We start from the raw sequence: 22,788 nt of genomic DNA, 5'->3' as shown, positions 1-22,788 counted from the left end.
AATTACCAAATTTGGAATTTGAAGTTGGAGACTGTCAATTGTGGGGTGGATATGCCACGTAGTTGCATATGGTCTATTCATCATTCCCAAAATAAATTAAGGGGGTTAAATAATGATTTTATCTACTTGCGGAGTACCAATATTGGGAAAGGCAATATTTTTTTAATCATCTAGATTAATGACATTGGTGGTGATGAAGGGAGCAACTTGTCTCAGCTAAGTAACATTGGGTGCATTGATGGTTCACATGAGTGGAATAGATCTTTGGCCTAGGAGATCTATTTAAACATGAGTTGCAATAATCACGATGATTATTGTACTATTTTATATCAAAAATTGTTGGGTCTGTTTCTGGACTCTGCTTTGGCTCTTGAGCAGCTCTGTATTTCCTTTGCCTTGTTTCTCATTACTAGTGCTAATCTCGAGGAAGTAATTATGGGGGGGTGATAGACTAAGACTTGAACCGGATAAAACAGATGATTTCAAAGCCAAGTCGGTGGTTTGGTTTGTGTATATGGAAGGAGGAATAGGTAAGTTGATGGAGAGTATGAAAGGTAATGACGAGAGTTTGTCTAAACAATTTGTGGCTTCCTAGGAAGATGGAAGGTTCACTATGGGTGGAATTTCATTTGAACTGAATGAGGAGGTTATTTCTCAAGCGATGAGCCTTTCCATGGAAGGCCGAAAATGGAAAAAGAAGAGTCGTATATTGGACACCACTAGTCTAAATCATTTTTTATGCAGTGGTGAGAACCCGGTGAAGTGGGTTGATGGATTCAATCATGAGGAGCTTCTTCCGCCATGCGACAAGGTGTGCTACATCATTATGAAATATTTTACTCTCAAAGGGTGGTATGGAGTTTTCTATTACTACCACCTCCCTTTTCTTAATCATCTTAGGAATAGGGATCTTATTTCTATTCCATTTTATCTATTGCATTCTATGGTTACTAATGTGAGAGATGTTGCTGAAGCTAAGAAGAAAAATAAGGATTATACTATTCTCCATCAAGGCCTTTTCCTTCGCATGTATAATTTCCACCTAGCTCTTTGCCCTCCCTACATGATTATGGTCTAGAATGTACCTAAAAACTAGTCCCCACCCATGGCCACTACCAACCTTGAAAAAACCCTACTCTTCTGCTTGAACCTGGCTCCTCCAACAAGAAAAAAAAAGCGTGCCTGCCACTTGGAGGACTCAAAACCCTTCGAGTCCAAGAAAGTGAAAATCCAACAAATTGACTCTAATGTGGAGATCAGTAATGAAGCCAACACTCCCCATCGCTTTGTGAGACTGGCGTCCAAACCCCCTAAAAAAAAGAAACCCTTAAAGGAACCCTCCTCATCCCATGACATGAGTGATTCTGAGGATGCAGAGGAGGATACCAAACCCTTGGATAAAGTGGCCCCATCTCATTCCACCTTAGCCCCTCATCCTAGTAGCTCTACCCATGTCTCTGAAAGCCCTAACAACTTCGTGAACCCAGATGTTGAACCCAAGTCTCGAGCCAATTCTTTGTCCCCTACCCTTAGGTTTGAGAAAATGGTTATTATGGAGGAAGCATAGGGAAAGCTACTAGACTTGGAGAAGAAAGTGGATGCCATGAACGAGAAAATGTAGGAAATTGTTAGCAGAGTGAATTTCACTGAAAAAAGGCTACATGAGGTCACCAGGTTCGCACTGAAAGTCATGCAAAGCTCTATGACCACCCTATGTATCTTGGAGGAGAACACACAAAAAGGAAAATAGAAGGAGGAAGAGGACTACAAAGACCTCTTTAAATTTTTCACCAAAGAATGGGCTAGGAGGCTCCTACCCAAGATGAGTCATGGCAAAAAGAAGTAGGGATGTTAGATACTTGGTGGTTTTTTGAGTTTTTGGATGGCCTTGGTGGCCTTATTGTTTCTAATTATGACTATAATCCTTGTTGGTTAATCTCAGACTTGGTTATCTTTAGCCCTACGGGGCATATTTTACTGTTTAATTTGACTCTTTTAAACTCCATTAATATGGGTAGTATGTTTAAAGTTTTTGAAAGAGGAAAGGTTTAGGGGGATGTGATTTTGCTATTTTTCTACTAACAATTGTTCTTCCATTGTTAATGTGATTGTATATGGGCCAGCCCCCTAGTTTTGGTTGCTTTTAATTTAAAATACATTGTCTCATTTCCTAAAAAATGCCGATTACATTTTTATCACATATTTATTTAATTTCTTATGCCATACGTTTCATGGTGTGTGGCCCCATCTTTGTACATCATTTATCTAAAAAAAATCTATTTTCATTAGTTTTGACCTTATAATAGGAAAGTAGTACTTACGTGAGCCCTTTAGGAATTATATTTCAATTTTAACATTGAAAGTAAATGGGATTTATTTAGAAAAGAGAATTTTTATTTTTATTTTTAAGAATAGAGTTTAGTTCTTTTTAAAGGCTATGGGAAATGTTTTTTTTTCATTCTACACCTAATATTTATGGCATATATTTAATTTTAATTATTATTTTTTTAATCTGAAGTTTAGAGTTGTTAATTTTATTTCAAGAATATTTGTAAGTTTCATCAACTTTCTTTTTATATTATATGATTGAGATATTAATTTAGAAAATATTTTTTATTCAATATTATTGTATTTATGAATACATATTGCAAGTCTTGAAAATTTATCTTTAGAAAATCACTATAATCCTCAAGGATTATCTTATCCATGCACCCTATATTATCCTACTATTAACAATATGGTGTATCATTGTGTAAGATGCTTATAGACTCAAATATGTCATATATTGGATCTATTGTTGACTAGAAAATACTCAAACTTGATAGTATCATAGTTGAATCCAATATTTCATTAGTGGGGTTATGGAAAACACATATAATCAAGATGACAATCTCTCCATGTTTTCTTTGTATGCACAAGTTCTAATCCAAAAGGATCAACAAAATTGTGCATATGAAAGTGTTCATTAGTTTTGGTGTATGAGGTGCTTGCTTCAACTTGTAAAATAATTTTATCAATGCACACTCTTTTGTTCAGTTCCTTGAAGTTTGTATCCTTGGGTTGTTTCATGTACGCTTTATTCTAAAGAACCCCATTTAGAAATGCACAATTAGTCACTAATCTCAAAGGCTTGACTGATAGATTATGCCAAACATGTACAATATTACATATAAGAAAGTGAAATTAGTAATTTTTTTAAGCCATTGTACTTATGATAGAAACTCCACTATGGTGATTTGGCACACATCTTGTAAAGAGCACAATATCAATTAGTACTTTTGAATGATAATAAAAAGAGGTGGCTACCATTGATCTCCAAAAATTAAGCTTTATTACTCTTAGAATAGCTACAACAATCTCACAACTCTCTAAGATTCAATTCATTCACAAGGCTCTAACTATCTTATAGAACCATCCATATCCATATATATATATATGTATCTTTATCTCCTCCTATAACTCTTCCTCTCTATATGCCTATCTATTTATCTCTATCTCTATATTTTTATCTATCCCTCGAACTCTCTATCTCTTCATCTAAAATTCTCCCTCTTCCTCTCTTGCTCTAACTTCATCTCTACTTTTATCTACTCTTAACTAACCACACTATTGGTAGGAACTTAACACATTGTGTCTCTTGTTAAATTTGGAAACATATAAGAATACAAAGTAATGACGTATTATTAAATGTATAAGATTAAAAAAAATTGTAAGTAATTTCACTAATTGAATTATGATATATAGTTTTATGAATCTAAGTACTAATTAAAGTTCTTTGGTTCCCTCTTTTTTATATCTCATAGATTTATTTCTAAAGATTAATATTTTTTCGTTAGACCAGTAATATTTATTCTTGTAGATTGTCATTTTCTTCTCACGTATCTTAGTTCTTCAAACTTGTAAATTTTCTGAAAATAAATTTCATATTAAAACTTTTCAATTTCTTACATTAAATAGAAAAATGTCATATTATGTATATATCTATTTATTTTATAATTTAATTATTTTCTCATGTAAATAATTTAAAATAAAACTTTATATCATGTAATTTAATTTTAATTACCCTTTTAAAATTCAAAATTGTATGCTCTAGTTATTTACAATATATAAGAAATTAGATATAAAATAATTATTAGTGTAGATACTTAAAATTGACCATGTTTTCACATCTAAAATCATTATTGAATAAATCTAATTAGGGTAAAAGGAAATCACGAATACTTAACTAATTAACAATTCTAAACATAAATCAATGAAATTATTACAAATAAATGATTAATCAAATGAAAACCCCCTATTATTAATCTCGCTTCCATTGTTCCTCTCTTCTTTGAGTAATGTTGGCTCTTAGATATTACGTTGCTAACCTGCAAAATGGCACAAAGATTCGAAGTTCATCATTGTTGAAAATGGAGAATTAATGCTCAATTTATAGATTTTTGGAGAAGATTGGTTGAGAGGTGGAACTTAATTGATCTCACATGCTGATTGATGGTTGAATTGATTAGATTGAGAGGTGGAACTGATTTGATTGAATTGTTAAGTGAATAGATTGAATAGATGACTAGATAGATTGAATAGTTAACTAAGTTAACTAGGGAGATGACTGATCTGATTGCATGCTAGAAAAAGTTGATTTGGAGTTGAAAAAGATGAGTGAGGAGTTAACTGATGAGATAACTGAATTAATTGATTAATTATAATTTTAGCATGTGTTGTAGGATTTTTAATTTGAAATTCAATTTGATTTGCATTTAGATTTTTGAAATCATGAAATTGAAATGCACATTTAGTGAAATTAGATGAAATTAGAATTTGGGGAATTGAATTTGAATTAGAAGAATATTGAAATTAGACAAAATTGGAATTTGGGGATTTGGATTTAAATTTGAATTTGAATAAATTAGATAATTAAATAATTTAAAGAAATTATTTAATCATTAGAAATTGAATTTTAATTGAATAATAAAAAATATTTAATTAAAGGAATTAATTAAATAATTAATATTTAATAGTAGAAAAAGGATTAAAATAGATTTAGAAATTAAATAATTAGCAAGATGAAATTGAGTGATTAAATTAATTTAGAAGAATAAATAATTAGCTTAATTAAATAATAAATAATTATTTAACTAATAAGATGAATAATTACTGTGTTATCAATGAGATATTTTTAGGTGTCTATATTTGCCCCTCTTTGAGACAATGTCAAAACTATGTTGTTTCAAAGAAAACAAAATATTTTTTGCCCCAGTATGCCTCGATGATGCTTAGGGTGTAAATATGCCCCCTCAGAAAAGTGGTCAAAAAATTATGAAATTGAGACCATTTTAACGATACCATGCTAGTGAGTAATAATCCAGCTTCACACGATTTCGAGTCTATTTTATTAACCTACAAGTTCTTCAAAGTTCAGGGGGTCCATGACCGTTAGAGAAGGAAAAAATCTAATTTTGGCCTATAAATAGAAACTTCAACCCCTCATTTGCTCATTTGTTTTCATTTGAGTTCATAGTCTTCCATAGCGATTTCAGAGCTTCTTGCAAGTGCTTGAGCATGACGGAAAAATTTAGAGCATGACTTCACTTGTCCGAGCGGGTCCAATTGTTGTAGCGTCCACTTGGCATTGGAGGCATGGTGATTTTCCAAAAAAAATTCCCATTTTTTGACTGATTCTTGAGTTTTCCAAAATTTTGCTAGAGACCAATTTTTTAATCGTTTCACACTTTTACATCAACTTTTTCATAGTAGGCAACATCATTTTTTATAAGTTTTAATTGTATCACATTCATGTAAGTGTTTCACATTAGTCATTATATGTATCGCATTCAACTGGCATTTGCACATACGTTCTAGTTGTTTCGCAAGAATTAATATCATTTCGCATTTGTTGTAATTGTGTCGCAAAAGTTATAAATGTATCATAAGAGTTCGATACATTTTGCATTCATTGTAAATGGTCATTTTTATATGTTGCATGGATGAAAATTTTTGTCGTGCAACTTGTATGTTTGATATTTTGCCAGGATATTACGCGTGTTCTTGGTACTAGGCAGAACAGGTCTAGTGGTCTTGATCTTCAGAGTGAGTTAATGCCAGAGGACATTGCACTGATTCACAAGGTTGGTCTATACTATGTACTCCATTTTCCAGAGGTTACGTCCAATAGGTCCTTGATTAATGCATTAGTTGAGCGATGGTACTCAAAGATGTGCTCTTTTCATTTTTCGACTAGCGAGGCATTGATTACACTTGAGGATGTCTAGCTCAGTTTATATATCCTGATCCATGGTGAGAGGGTTATATATGATCACAAGGAAGGTGTTGCAAAACTATGTTGGCTCTTTGAGTGTGAGGAGCATGATCTCCATATGAGCAGTCGCTATGAGATAGGCTAGGGATAGTTAGAGGCCAACTACGATGATCTAACTATCATTCTCTACATCCTTATAATAGGTCCTTTCATTCTGGATAGGAGGTGTCATGGATTCCCAATGGGATGGGGGAGAGTGATTTATGAGATGATTATGGAGAGACATGTCTATGCATGGGGACCATACCTTCTTGCCATGTTATATTATTAGATGCATGGTGTGGTATAGTTGAGATACAGATCAATTAGTTGTGGTGTTACACTCCTCCAAGTTTGGGCTTGGGAGCACATTGGTATATTCAGGCTAGTGGTACATGTTCAGTTACAGGTGGAGGAGCCTTATGCTTATACATATACTACAACTATTCAGGATAGTGGTATAGGGAACACCCTGTACTAGAGACACTAGATTGATATCTTATAACATTTCATATGGAGACCGTACCTAGATTGCCCCAGATAGACCGATGATGGTCATAATTTACCTTTTTGTAGACATTAGCATTATTTGATTGGGTGGATAGTTGATACCCAGAGGATCATCAAGGTACATCTCCCAGGCCATGTACTTAGGCAGTTTGGAGAGGTGCAAGGTATACTTGATGTGACTGCTTATTTTGTGAGTTTTGCTTGAGAGGTTTCTAACTGGGAAGCCTATATAGAGGCACATGTTGCCTTCACAGAGTTTGATGACCTACATGCAGTGTAGTGGGGTTAGGGTTCTAGGGTTATAGATCTAGGGACGACACCCCAGTATGATGCATGGTGGGCTAGTCATAGACCCATCCCTCTTACTGATCCTACTATTATGATCACAATATGATAGATTAGGCAATGAAGACGATAGAGAGAGGATGATGGAGATGAGGAGGGAGGTGGTGGTGATCGCTGCAATAGGAGGATATGAGAAGGATGATGATGAGGAGGGATATGAGGAGGAAAGTGATGAGGAGGAGGTAGACATCGATGGAGACACCAAGTCAAGTAGCGTAGATGATGACTCTTCATTAGGATCATTGAGTGCAAAGGGAGAGGAGAGGTCTAGTGACATAGACATGCAAGAGCTTGAGGATGTACCTATTGAATAGGTAAGTGACTAGGAACAAGATAATGATGATCCATAAATCATGAGAGCATGGATCCAGAGCTTGCAGGATGCATTGGCTACAAAGAAACAACGACAGAGAGATGATCGAGCTTTAGTCCACTGTGAACAAGAGCCATGGATCCGAGAGAGAGATGGGTTCATCGTGAACAAAGATCAGTTGTGGAGAGAGAAAGATCAGCTTCACACTTGAGCAAGATGATGCCCTTCATCAGGCTCGAGATGCTTTCAAGTGTTATATTTCTCCTAGTGGTTCTGCACATTCTCATGATGATAGATTCTTTCATGCTTCTCAGAAGGCTATGTAATACCAATAGCACTCTCATTTGGCCATTCCTATGGTTCAGAGAGTAGTGAGTTATCATACTTATAGATATGGGAGTAGGTCAATTAAATCTACGACTTAGTGGATTAGCAATAGAGGAGTCATGGGACCACCTTGTCCACCATCGGGTCATCCTGGGATAGGATCAAGTGGGCATGCTCCTGATAGAGGGAGTGTTGGTTGAGCTTTATTATGTTTCATGAGTCTTCGAGCTTTTCATTTATATTCTGACACATTACCATTTTATATATATATATATATATATGATATTTAGTCTTGGTGCCGATTCTATATACATGTGTTGTATGTGATGTATGATTCTATATGCAGTTTATGATGCTCTATATGGTTTTCTATGATGCATTTATGTTTCTTTATTTATGTTTAATGTCTATGATGTTACAATGATGTGGTTTATGATGTTTCTTTAGTTATTCACTATGTTGATAATGGTGCAATTATGTACGATAATGATTACAATGCAACTAGATGTTTTAATGAATTAATCTAATGTATGTAGCATAATGCAATCATATGATGAATATGACTATATGCTAATGCAATTGAATGATGAATATGACTATATGCTAATGAAATTTATGTGATGAATGTAATTATATGATGAATGCATGACAATGAATCTTAATTATAATGAGCTAATGTAACTTAATTGAATACCACTATATGAATTATTTTTTGAAATGTGCGGGAATATCCCTTTTATTGCTTTGACTCAATTAACCAAGAGGAAATGTTTGTAGAATGAAAAATGAAATATTAAAGAGATTTTGATGAGAAAATGACCATGAAATAGAAATATAGCTTGATAGGATTAGGAAATGAAATGATTCGCAATGATAAATCCATGAACTTCTGTGCCTTTATTCACAGCGTAATATGTTCATCATTGAGCCTTATTATGTTTCAATAGAGATTTGGACACCAGGGTATAGGGAACCAAGGTGTAAAGATATCTCAATGTAGAAACAAACACGATGTAGACAAGGAGTGACCCTTCCATTCTGGGTGTAGCGCCAAGGGTCAAGGTATGTTCAATAGTCACAAGCATAGTTATCCTTGACTTCATTTTTGCATAGAATACTTGCCAAATGAACGTACCAATACATACACCCAAAGTACCATTGCCCTAGAACTTCATTGGTTCACACCACAAACAACAAACAAAGAAAAGGATCATGCCCATCCTGGCTCCTCTAGTCGCTTATGGACATCATTGAGTAGCATAGGAACATGACCTATAACCAATTGATAAAAGATAAAAGACCAACTAGGACCATAATCTAGCAACCATACTGATATGTGCCTTTTCTTTGATTGTTTGATGTGATGGCTGATAATGTCTAATCTTAGAGATTGAATACCCCGTTTAAGACTAATTTGTCTGATTTTGAGTGTAACCTTCCCTGTTCAAGACAAGATGATGATTGATATGGTTGGTTGATATGATTGATAAGATAGTTTGATCGGTTTATTTGCAGATGTTGATAAGATAGTTGTATCCTTTGATGAATTCATGCAAAGTGTTTGCTGGATATCTGCTAGGGTGTTTGATTTTTGCGAGACAATTTATTGCAAGTTTTTCTATTGTTTTTCATTTTTTAGTTCTTTTTCAAGATCTTTTCCAAATGAATGTACCAACACATACACCCAAAGTACCATTGCCCCAAAACTTCATTGGTTCACACCACAAACAACAAACAAAGAAAATGACCATTGCCATCCCAGATCCTCTAGTTGCTTATGGACATCATTGAGTAGCATAGGAACATGACTTGTCACCAATTGATAAAAGATAAAAGACCAACTAGGACCAGAATCCAGCAACCATACCCATTTGTGCCTTTGCTTTGAGTGTTTGATGTGATGGTTGATAATGTCTGATCTCAAAGATTGAATACCCCGTTTAAGACCAACCTGTCTGATTTTGAGTGTAACCTTCCCTATTTAAGACAACATGATGATTGATATGGTTGGTTGATATGATTGATAAGATAGTCTGATCAGTTTGTAGATGTTGATAAGATAGTTGTATCCTTTGTTGACTTTGTGCAAAGTGTTTGCTAGATATCTGCTAGGTGTTTGATTCTCGTAAGACATTTTATTGCCAATTTTTCTGTTGTTTTTCATTTTTTAGTTCTTTGTCAAGACCTTTTCAATGTTTTTATGCTTTTTTCAAGATCATTTGAATTTTTTTTTTCAAGGACTTTTTTTGAATGTTTTTTATTGATTTTGTGCTGTGTTTTTCAATGTTTTTGGATTTTGTTCTTTTCAATACTTATGATGATTTTTTTAGGTCATTTTCTAATTTTTAGGGATTTTTTTTGGACATTTAATGATTTTTAGAGATTTTGTCAGGACTTTTTATGTTTTTTAGGGATGTTTGTAGGACTTTTTATGATTTTTTAGGGATTTTTTCAGGACTTTTTCTGATTTTTACAGATTTTTCCAGGACTTTATGATTTTTAGGAATTTTTTCAGGACATTTTATGGTTTTTAGGGATTTTTTTAGGACTTTTTATGATTTTAGGGATTTTCAGCTATGCCCCCAATATGCAAACTTGCTATGATATGATGGTCAACAAAAATGCACACAGAGACAAATGATTTTCAAATGCAAAAAGCAAAATGAAATGTAGTTTCTTATTTGAACAGGGGCGATAACGTGCATTTATCTCATTGTAATACATCGATTGAACTAAGGGTGCAAAATATTTCAAAGATAAGGGTTCATTCCATTCTCAAGAACCCTTGGACAAAACAAATTAACACACTGAGTGACTAGGATTTGTAAATGGAGATGTGAAAGATTTCCCCACTGATTCTTGATACTTGTGGTCTTCTCTTGCCTATGCATGTGCAACTAGGTTTATTTTGACCCTTGTGATTATTGGAGACTCTTAGAATCCTATATGACTTAGCTAGGTAAGTTATCCTAACTTCAAAAGCATCTTGGATAGAGCCTCGCTGCCAACAGATATCTATAACCCCAATAAGGTTATCAATATAATCTCTTGAATATTTATCCATTGCCAGCAAATCTCTATAGACCTGATGGAGTTACTCACATGTTCCCATAGCCAAGATTTTAATGCACTTTTATGCATGATATTTCAATTTTATCTCTTTGCTATTTTGCCTTGATATTTTGATATGTAATCAGGCATAGATCTTTTTTATTTTTACTCCTACCTTGGCTTGTAAGTAATGAAACTTACATGGGTTTGATAATTACAATTGCACTGAAGTAGAATTTTGAATTTTTTACTAGCCACATGATCAACCAGGTATCTACAATGATTTAGAGAAAATGATTAATGTATGAGATATAGAAATTGATAGACCTAGGTAACAAGGCACAATAATGAAACTTCTGCCCAACCATAGACAAATCCCAACCACAAGGTGATGTTGAATATGAATGACCTTAAGCTTCAAAAACTTCATGAATGAATATCTAAGAAATGGGATGACCCTCACTCCATTCATGTGCGGACAAGTGATCTCCTTTCTTTATTAATGCAACTACATGCGAGTGTGATGTAATGTGTAAGCAATTTTATGATAATGTAACTATGATGCTACTTGAAAAGAAATATATGCAATGCAGTGCAAATGAAATGATATGCAAATGCAATGAAAATGAAACCTAAACTACCCAACCATTAGATATAGTATCTTTTAAGATGCATATTGTTCATATGATCACAGAGTGGATCCCCCTCCATAATGGTCAAATTTTGAGCTCCATTACCATGACCCTTGTTATTATGAAAGGACCTAACCAGTTAGGTTCAAATTTTCCTGGTCATTCTCGCTTTGCTAAATTACTTTGGTTTTCTTTGATTACTAGGTCTCATATTTCAAATTTTCTTGGTCTTACCCTCTTGTTATAGCTTTGTTTCAATCTATTTTGGTAACCTTGCAAGTGATTTAGTGCGCTATGTCATTTTTCATCTAGCATTTCTAGCTCTTGCAACCTTACAACTCTGTAGTCTTCCTTTGATATGATGTATTTCAAGGAAACTCTTAGAGATGGTAATTTTGCTTCAATAGGAAAAATATCTTCTATACCATAGACCAAAGAGTATGGTGTAGTGGTTGTAGTTGTGCGCACACTTATTTTGTAAGACAAGAGTGCAAGATTTAACCGAATATGACAATCTCATCTTGCTTCATGGATAACTTTTTTCAAGATTTTCAGTATTGTTTTATTGGTTGCCTCTGATTGACCATTACTTTGAGGATAATAGGGAGTTGCAAATCGTTGTTGGATCTAAAATTGGTCACAAAGTTTGCACACCTCTTGATTCTTGAATGAGTGCCCATTATCAGTAACTATGCACATTTGAACTCCATATTGGCAGATGGTATAATTAAGAATGAATTCTGCTATCTGCTTACCAATGTTATAAGTGAGAAGGATCTCCTTGACCAACTTGGGGAAATACTCAGTGGTTATCAGAATGAACTTGCACCCATTAGAGGAGGTAGGGTTAATTTCCCCTACAAGATTTGGTCCCGATTATGTGAACGACCATGGTGATGTAATCAATTGAAGATCCTGAGCGAGTGCATGAATCAAATCCCTATGTATTTGACATTGTCTGCATTCTTGTACTTATTTATAAGTGTCTTTCTCCATAGTTGGCCAGTAATATCCGGTTCTCAATATTTTCTTTGCTAACGTGGGGCCACTAGAATGGGCACCACAAATTCTATCATGTACCTCTTTTAAGGCTAATTGTGCTTCTTCAGAATTTAGACATCGAAGAAGGGTCCTATCTAAGCTCTTTCGGTATAGAGTGTCAACAATGATAGCATGTCTAGATTCCAGATAGATGAGAGTCTTTTGTGGATTTCTTGAAAGATCAGGAGACACGCATTCACATGTATTGGTCATGTAGGTATCTATACACATCATTGTACCATGGTGAATCAGGTCCTACTATCATGCACATGTATTGAGAAGATGGGATCTCATATGCTGGTACCATTATTTTCTCCACTATGAACTCAAATTGTGTTCCATTATTCGACATGTCCAGAAGTGATCCTATAGTTGCCATTGCATCTGCTGCTTTGTTTTCTAGCCTCATAATTTTCTCAAAGGTTTAATGACTAAAATGCTACTTGAATTATTTAACCATCTATTTGTAGGGCATCAACTTGTCATATTTGGTGTTATAATCATCATTGACCTGATTGACAATGAGTTAGGAATCTCCATAGACTTGTAATTCTGTTATATTCCACTGTATGGCAGTGTGAAGTCCTATGATGAAGGATTCATATTCAACTATGTTATTTATGCACGGGAAGGGGATTCTAAATGATTTTGGAATTGAGTCACCCTAAGGAGTGATGAAGATAATTCCAGCACCTACTCCATGGTTAGTGTAGGAACCATAAAAGTACAACTTCCATCTTGTGGATGTCGTGAGTGTGAATATAGACTCATCAAGAAAGTCTGTCAATAAAGGGTGATTATCTTGTATGGGGGCTTCCACCAATTGATCTACTTTAATTTGACCTTTGATCGCCTTTCTATCCACACACTCTATATCAAAATCACTTAAGATCATGACCCATTTGGCCAATCTTCCAGTAGGTGTCACTCTTATCAATAGGTATTTGAGTGGATCGAAGTGTGCAATGAGTTGAATCTTATGACTAAGCATGTACTATTTGAGATTTTGAGATACAAAGATCATTGCCAAATGTGCTTTCTCTATGGGAGTGTGGCTAAGTTCATACCCTATAAGCATTCTACTAATATAGTAGATATTTCTTTCTTTCCCTTGGTCATCATGTTGTGCCAAGAGAACTCCTAAAGAGGAATTTGTCACTAATAAGTATAGTAACAAAGGTTTGTCTTGTATTGGTGGAATTGGAATTGGTCTTTTCAAGAGGTAATCTTTCAGTGCCTGGAATGCTTCTTGACATTGATCTATCCATTTGAAGGTCACTCCTTTCTTTCATAAGTGTTGGAATGGTTAGCATTTATCAGCTAGTTGTGCAATGAACTATCTTATGGATTGCAATCTTCCTTGTAGTGTCCCTCCTAGACTTGGCATTTTGATTTATGCATAAATGGACTTATTTTAGACATGTGGTTGATGTTTTGATAATTTCTTATGACTCTATTTCTATCTTAGACCATATTGGTGATGCAATATGACTTATGTGGACATATGTTATTTGATGACTAATGTGGATGATTGACACATCTTAAACTATATTGATGATGGATCTATATTTGATGGTTTATATGTGTTCATTATTCATGATGGATAAAATTGCTTATGGGATTCAATGATATCTTGGTTATGCTAACCCTAGTTCAAGATCATATTGGTTGAATTGTTGCAATGATGATTGTAACTGTCTTCTAGAGTCTTCATGATATGGATGATGGCATACCACACATTATGAGTATGATATTATGTTGAGACTTTTTATCACATGTCTAATTATTTATGATGTATATGTGTTGTATATATATTGTATTATGTTCAGTAGTGGATGCAGGATTGCAGGTACTAGACCTCGACTCCACTTGGTCTCATAGGTCCGACCGTCTCTTTATCCCAATGGCAAGTTGTTGGAGATGACATGTGTTTCACTCTCATACTCTAGGCTTAAATTTTTCACCTTGTTTGTTGTATTGTGGTGCAAGTTGGTGGTTAGAGTCTTGTGTGTATGTTTGACCCTATGCCAAGTTGCTTGAAATGTTATATGTGATTAATATTTAAATAATATTTGATTAATATAGTATTAATATATAGTTTGATTATTTGATTATTATTTGGATGATTATTTAATATTTATTTGTATTAGCTTGATTAATGATTAATTGAGCTTGATTTATTTAATTAATTGATTAGTTGATTATTGGTTATTTATTATTTTATTTATTTAATATGGTTTGTTATTTTATCTTTAATTGGATTTTATTTATGTTGGTTTTTATTTATTTAGTTAATTTATTTATTAATTGGGTTTGATTTATTATTAATTTGTTAATGTTTATAATAATTGTTATTAAATATATATTAACCTTTGTTTGATTAATTAAAAAAATAGGTTTTCAGGACTTGAAACCTTTAACAAAAGATATTAAGATAAGTAACCAATATTACTTAAGAACCGCATACAAAAAGACTAGCACAAGGCCAGTAAAGCGAAAGGACAACAAAACAAACAACAACAAAGAAACTGAGAGGGCACTACACAGTAATTTTCTTCAACAAGTCCTCCGCCTTCATCACCAGCTCGTCATAAGTAGCCCCGATAGCTTTAAGGTCTTCCAGATCCTTGTTTGGTTTTTTGTTCTTCTTTTTACCTTTGGTGCAGGTTCTAGGACCTTGAACTTCCACTGTTCTTTCTGTTTCTATGTCAATGTCCAAAATTTCCTTATCATCATCCAGCTTGCTGAGGAGAGTGTTGGTGTTGTTGGTAGAAATCTTCAAGATGTTAAGGCTCTGTTGGGAAATGCTCTTCAGACACTCCTCTATTTTACCAATTTTGCTAACAGTATCCATGAGAATGTGGTCATTAGTGTCAGCAAGATTCTTTCTTTCCAACAAATCCTTCTCAATTTTTTTGAACCTGGGATTGAAAGCATCTGTTATGTCTTCAGCTTTGGCGATGGTACTTTGTAGGTCCTCAATGAAGTTCACCATGGTTTTCCCTTCCCCTGTATTGATGGTTTCCAAGATCAGGATTCTATTATAAAGTTTTTTATTTTCGTCCACAACTTTCTTGTAACCATTGATGAGCCACTCGATAGTTTCCATAAAAAAATTCAAACCCTTGGGGGGAGGATTAGGTGGGTGGTCAAATTTTTTAGGGGTAGCCATTTCTGATTTAGGGGTGTGTAGGGTGGTGGTGTCATCAGCCCTAAGAGCCTCTTCCAATGTCTCCTTTTCTAGATTTTGGTCGTTATCTGGGTCCCTAACCTGCTTTTGAGCTTCCGGTTCCTTAATAGTCTCCTCTTTCTTTTTGTACATTTTTCCAGCCTGGGTGTGAACTTTAGTCCTCTTCTTCAGCCTCCCATGAGGGTACTCCTCAAAGTCATCCGAAGTCTCCTCTTCCAAAGAAATGCTAATCAGGGGTTTACCTTTGGGCTTTTTGCCCTTGGAGAATGAGGGTCTAGTTTTGCTGTATTTCCTCTTCTTTCCACTATCATAATCCGAGACATCCATGCTGTCCTCAGTGTCGGTCGTGGGGTCACTTTCAGATTCCTCATCCTCTGAGAAGGCAGGGTCAGACCCCTCATCCTTAGTATTTGTAGAGGGTTGCATGCGAGCAATTTGGTTGGCCTTAAGATGGTCATAGATGAGGACCACTAGGCCTTGGTGCATGGCCGTATCACCCTATGGGTTCTCTTTGTGGGCCTTGAGGGATGTATTCATTGAACATAGCAGAAAATAAGTAAAATTTACATTATCATTGTGCCTAAAATGGTCTAGTAGGACAAAGTGATAACCATAGACTTTGGTGAACCTACCATCTAGCATGATATATCACATTAAAACAAAGAGAACTTCCCACCAGGGTCTGGCAAAAGCCTTGGGTGGGTAGTAGGTTTTGCTCAACTTTACCAGTCATTTCTTCTCTTTCTCTGTGTCTAGGTATCTTTCTATAGCTTCCCTGCTGACTTTCCTATCTCTGTAGAAGTTGCACCTATCTCTTGTGAGGACCTACCTTGAGCAATTAGATCCTCATCGATTTCCACAGTCTGATCTCCCATTCTCAGCATTCCCTTCTTCTAGTTTTTATAGAAAAAGCTAGTGACCATGCCGTCATGACCATGGAGTCTCTCCATGAATTTCGAGAGGCCACCCTTCTGCAAAATACCTGAAACCTCCTCCTTCTGTTTCCATTCTTTACAGCTACTTGGTTCATATTGCCTCATGTTGCCACCCATTTTGTCGCTGTTCAACACTAGATTTCGAAACTTGTAGAGAAAATTAGTTGGAGAGCTTTTCAAAACAATAAGAGACACCCAGAAAGCATGGGAACTTATGGCGATGATAATATAGTTAATGAATATCTCATTATTACAATAACTTGAAGTACTCAAATCAATTCTTTTCATAATTTTCCTATCCATCAAGAATCTTAGGAGTACTTCTATAATGATCATGACAAATGATTTGCCTGACATCTTTGGGGAGTACATGTTCTCCCATCTACGTGGTCATTACTTCCTTATTAACTACCGCGGTGGCGGCCCAGTCAGCAAAACCGTTGGCCTCCTTGTATATGTGGGAAATGTAGCTTTTTTTGAAGGTGCAAATGAGGTCTCTAGCAGAGGTGATAATGTTGTTGATCGACAAAGAAGGTTTTGAGACCCCCTTCAGACAATTTATGATATTGTTTGAATCCCCTTCGATCCAAAGGTAGGGACAATTCCATTTTTTGGCTAGGAGGATACCTTGGAGAGCAGCCATTGCTTCATCTTTATGGTTAGTTTGAACCCCAATAGGGACAACAACCATTTCCTTGCACATTCCTTTGTCATCTCTTAAAATAGCTCCACAACCTGAAGGACCCAGGTTACCTTTGGCAGCACCGTCAAAATTAACTTTGAACCAACCTTGGGGAGGAGTTTTCCAAATAGCATCAAGCCTTTAATTATGAAAGAGGTTAGAGCTATCAGAACACTTTATGTTCCAAGCCCTAAGAATGATAGCTTCCTGAAGGTTGTTCGTAGCACAAGGACCCTCAATGATCTCTATATTCTCCTGAATAGCCCATTGGATTTTCTGGAACACAATATCCTGGTTGAGTGAAACATCCCTAAAGATTCGGTTTTTTCTTTCTTTCCAAAGACCCCAAAGGATGCGAGGAAGCGAGAGCTACCACAAATAACTCAAAAAGAGTTAGACGATTTTATGTTCTAGGAGGAGAACAAATCTGAGATGGTTTTGGGGAACACCCAAGTAATACTAAAACTAATGAGGAACCTTTCCCAAATGGAGGCTGAGAAAGGGCAGTGGATGGCCAGGTGGTCCACAAACTCTTATTCCTGAAGGAAAAGAGCACATATGTTGGGGAAAGCAAAGCATCTACATTTTAGGTTGTCAAGGGTTAAGATTTTGTTGTGAAGGACGGTCCAGAAGAAGAAGCCTCTATATTAACCTTTGTTATTATATGGCTATTAGATATATTATATAACCTACTTACCCTTTTACCTTATTGGTTGATTGTGGGAGGTAAGTAAATAATATTACTAAATATTACTTGCCTCGATATTGTGCATGGTAGGTATATTATATAGTTTTATAGAATATTTTGATTGGTGGATGTTTTTCTATATTTTTGAGTTAATTGTCTATTTATTTAGCTTTTTGTGAAAGTTATTGAGATAGCCTTCGGGAAAGTTTTGCTTGCATTGTGGATTTGATTTTGTTGGAGCTTGGATTGAAGATTATTTGATTGGATTTTCTCTACTTCAAATTTTCTTGCCATCATTCTATTTTTCTAGGTTAGAGCTTCAACTTTATTCTATATATTGGTTTCCAGAAATGCTCTGTATTCATTATGTCTTCTCAAAGATTATTTTTAGGGATTGTTAGGGATTGGATATTCATATTATGTTATTTTTATTTGAATGGGGGAAAATATTTTTGGTGATTTCCTTGTTCAAGTGTTTTGGGTAGATATATGTGACTATAATGTTGTATGTTTCTCTATGCTTGCTTGCACTGTGTTTGATGGTATGGATTTTTCCTCCACTTTGGATTTGTGGGAACCATATTTATCCCTCTTTTGGTTTATTCAATCTTCATTGAATCCTATTTCATGTTTTGGAGTTGTATTATGAGTTTTGGGCAAGTCTGAGTAAGTTTGTGTAAAGGAGGTGTTGGGAAATGCTGTTGTTTTCAATTATGAGATATTATAAATTTTTTTTGAGCATTCCTTTGGCTTTATTTTGTCCATCCACACTTTCTAAGAGTTTTATCTATTCAGTTTGTGAGCCCATGAGCAATTATGGGCAGTTTGGTCAATTTGTTTGTCCGTTGGAGTCAGTTTTGCATTTTGGGTTCTATGCTCCACAAAACTGCATGGATGTGCTAAAATAATTCTTGGATGTGCTATTTTGGACCATCTATGTGCTAATTTTCACCATGTATGCACTAAAATGCCCTGCACTAGCTAGTTTGATAGTTTTTTCCATTTTAGTCACTTTCCGGGTTTTCGAGTGTCTTTGAGAGGCTCTATATGATTGTTTTGGATTTTAAGAGAGTTCATTTTATGTTGTATTTATCATTTCACTGTTTATTTTTTCTTTGGTAAAATGGTTAGTGCCTTACTATTGAGGGTATTGCTTATATGATGATTAGCTCCCGTAAGAGAAAGAATGCCTTGTTGTTGAGGAATGGTTATGAGATCTCCACTGGGATGATAATGCCTCACTGTTGAGGATTAGTATTTATTTTGGATTATCTTTTGTTCAAATATATTTTCCTTGGTCCATTGTTGTATTGATTTGGTGGAGGCTCTTGCTTTGCATATCAGTGTATGATTCATATTATGCTTCAGTTTGTTTCATTGATGTTATGATTTTGTTTATGTCTTTGGAGAGCCTTCATGATGTTATTGTGATTTTATTTTGATTATGTTTCACCTTAATGTATTAGTCCATGATTAGGGGGAGCGGGATCTTGCATGTGTGGGCTGGGGTCATGAGCAATAGATCGCTAGGGTCTAGACCAACCAAGGAACCACGTGAAGGGTTTTCCTTTTTAATTGCAAGTGATAACCTTAATGATTAATTGGTGGGTTTGGGTAATTAGGAATTAAATTAATCAAGATAATTAACTTGAGTTTGTGCCCCAATGAAGAGTCTCAAGGAGGTTGTTTTGGGATCTAAGATTGGAAAGATCGTTGGAATGTAAGTTGATCTCCTCTGTTTGGCTCCAAGGTTGAGACAGATTCTGTCTACCCCAACTATAATGACAATAATAATACCTCTAATTGAAATCTCAATCCGAAGTTTGGACATTCATATGGTAGAGTTTACTATTTTCATGGCTGGTGTTCATTTAGTTGTCAATCCAGGAACGTAAAACTTGAAATGGGTCTGCAATATATATGCACTAAGCTCCTTAAATGATTATTCTGCATTACTGTAGTGACTAACATTATGCAGAAAGGAAAGGTAGGAATGGAAATCATAAAAGGCTACATGAAAGATTCACAAAAAATTACTGAAATGATCAATGAGAATAACAAAAATCACACCATTCTATCTTGGCTATAGGAACAGTCGACGGATCTATTTCCAGTGGCTATAGGAACAATCCAGTCATGAACTTCTACTACAACTAAGTAAAAACTAACTTCAATAATCATAAACACAGGATCACTCACCAAGTGGGCCCCCTTGGATGAGTGATATCAAACTCTCAGCAAAGAACTATTAATAGATCAGAATAACATATTCTTATTCATTTCTTCCTGAAAGATGATTACATATTCTAAAAGAGAAAATTCAGAATGCTTGACAAAAAATTTGCTCAATCCCTTTCCATTTTGTCTAACTGTCAGAAAAGAAGGAATAGCTTATTATAAAGAAAAGATCAACTACAATGGACAACTCAAGTTACGCCTAGAAGAAGAGGCGGATAATTGTCAGATGAAGGAGATAACTGAGAGCTTGGCTGCTAGAACTATGGATCTGAAACTGAACCACAGTCTTTGCACTCCAAAGCGATATTTTGCAAATTCAATATGCACTAGAGTTAAACTCCCATGGTGAAGTACAAATGCTCCAATTATGCCATACATTGCACTCGCTTGAATCTCCTTCAGTTTGACCTCCAGCTATCTGAACGTGATTTTCCAATCCTTAGGCGCGAAAGAAAATCCTCCACCACAACATCAATTATTATCTGCACTAAAATAGAAACAACATACAAGGACATGCATATGTATCTTACTTAACTAATACATTCATTAACTCACATATAAAATCATCCTAAATAATCTGCATATCACAAGGACAAATCATTTGGTTGCAAGAATAAATTGGCATGGCTGCAGGAATTAACCGATAAAGTTCAAACATTATTTCTTAAGTTCAATTTTAAAACATGGATTACATATAGTCAATTCACAATACTTTACTATCACAATGCAACCCAGAAGGTACCAAAAACCTAAGAGTCCTGATAAAAAACATGTCAAAACATCAACTTATCATGCCCCCCAACTTTAAGGGTTTGTTGCTCCTACAGCAAAAGGAAATTTTTTGATTTTTTCTAAAACTCTGAAATCACCAACAGTGTCCTATCAAGTTCCCTTGGAAGGCAAATTCCAATAAAATCCTTTCATTTTCTCCAACCTGGACCATCTAGCTATTTCTTCCACAACTGCATCATAATTTTGTTCTGTTGGTTGGCATGCCAAAAGTGGCCACATAAGGATCGGAGGCTGAAAGATTAATGGCAACCAATTATTGGATTTCTCCCTGCCTAGCTATATGTACCTAGAGGCTCTCTGTATAGCTGCATGAAAATTTTGTAATGAGTAGGGTTCTCCCAGTTTTAAATGATCTGGTAGATGATTCCTATGTTGAGTTAGCCCTTCTAGTGCGGTTGTCCTGTGGGTCTGAACCAATTGCTCATACGCTTGATAGACTTCCTCTCTCATTGGAAGTACTATCTTACTAACATCATCTCTTATTAGCAACTTTTGCCAATCATAATATAGAACCTTGGATGCTTTTGATTCCCTCCTGAATGGCAATGGACAGTCCAGTTCTAATTTTTCAAACTCCTTGGCTTGTGGTCCTATAATCATCTCATTTTGGATCCAAGACATTAGAGCTCTGAGATGGATATCCCCAATGTACAACAAAGGATTCCATTCTTTGTCTTGGGGTACAACATAGTTATGTAAATATAATTCACATAACAAATTCCTTACAATATGTGGGGAGGTTTGATAAGTATGATAGAATTCCTCAGGTGTTTCCAAGGATGGATTAAGGTCTCTTACAATGCGGTTTAGTCTGAAATTCAGATACCGTTCTTTCAAATGCACTGCATAAATTCTTGGGGGAGCCCTACTCTACATTATCTCGGCAACCATACCATAAATGTCTTCTACCCTAGCCTCCAATTCTTTAATTCTATTATCTTTATTCTCAATCTCTTTTTGCTGCTTATTAATTATCCCTTGCAACCTATCCTTCTCTATTTCCCATTACCTAAAAAAGGTTAAATCAATTGATAAACTAGTTAGGGATGAAGGAGTTCTAATAGTTCCTACCTTAGACCATGGGATTTCTTCAATAAACTCCTCATTCTGGATTGGCATATCTCCCACATTTTCTTCAGGTTGTTGTAGAACATCATCAACAATCTCCTCACATTGCAATGCCATTGAAGCAAGATTTGCTAGCTTATCCATTACACTTCTTCCTAAATTTCTTCTTGGATTTCTTCTTCCATAGGGTTTTCTTGAATTTCCTCTTCCACAGGGTTTTCTTGCATTTCCTTCTCTGCAACATCTTCTTCTTCTGAAGTTTCTACTGCAATAACCTCTGTTGGATTACTAACAGGTTGAGTCTTATGTGTCCTCCTTCTTGTTCTCCTTACATACACTTTTGAAACAGACATAGGAGTTTTTGTTTTTGTTCGATGCCTCTTGGCTGCAGGAGGAATATGTGCTTCCTGTGACCGGATAACAAATTCTTCATCTGATTCCTCCTTTTCCAATTCTTTTCCTTCCATTTACAAAATAGGTGAATTTCTTTGAAGAGAGGTAGAGGGTTGTCCTTCGATTGACTTTGCTTCAATATTTTCTTCTATAATAATTGTGGCTCCTTCAGCAACCAGCAAACCCTCATCTTCACCAGAAAGATCTTCTACAACTATCTCTTCTTGAACCAGTGGATTATTTTCAATAGGGGCTTCATCAACCCTAAATTACAGAATATCCTCAAACACA

This window comes from Cryptomeria japonica, chromosome 5 (genome assembly GCF_030272615.1).
Source record: "Cryptomeria japonica chromosome 5, Sugi_1.0, whole genome shotgun sequence".
NCBI classification, from domain to species: domain Eukaryota; kingdom Viridiplantae; phylum Streptophyta; class Pinopsida; order Cupressales; family Cupressaceae; genus Cryptomeria; species Cryptomeria japonica.
Note: the sequence above shows the minus strand (reverse complement) of the source record.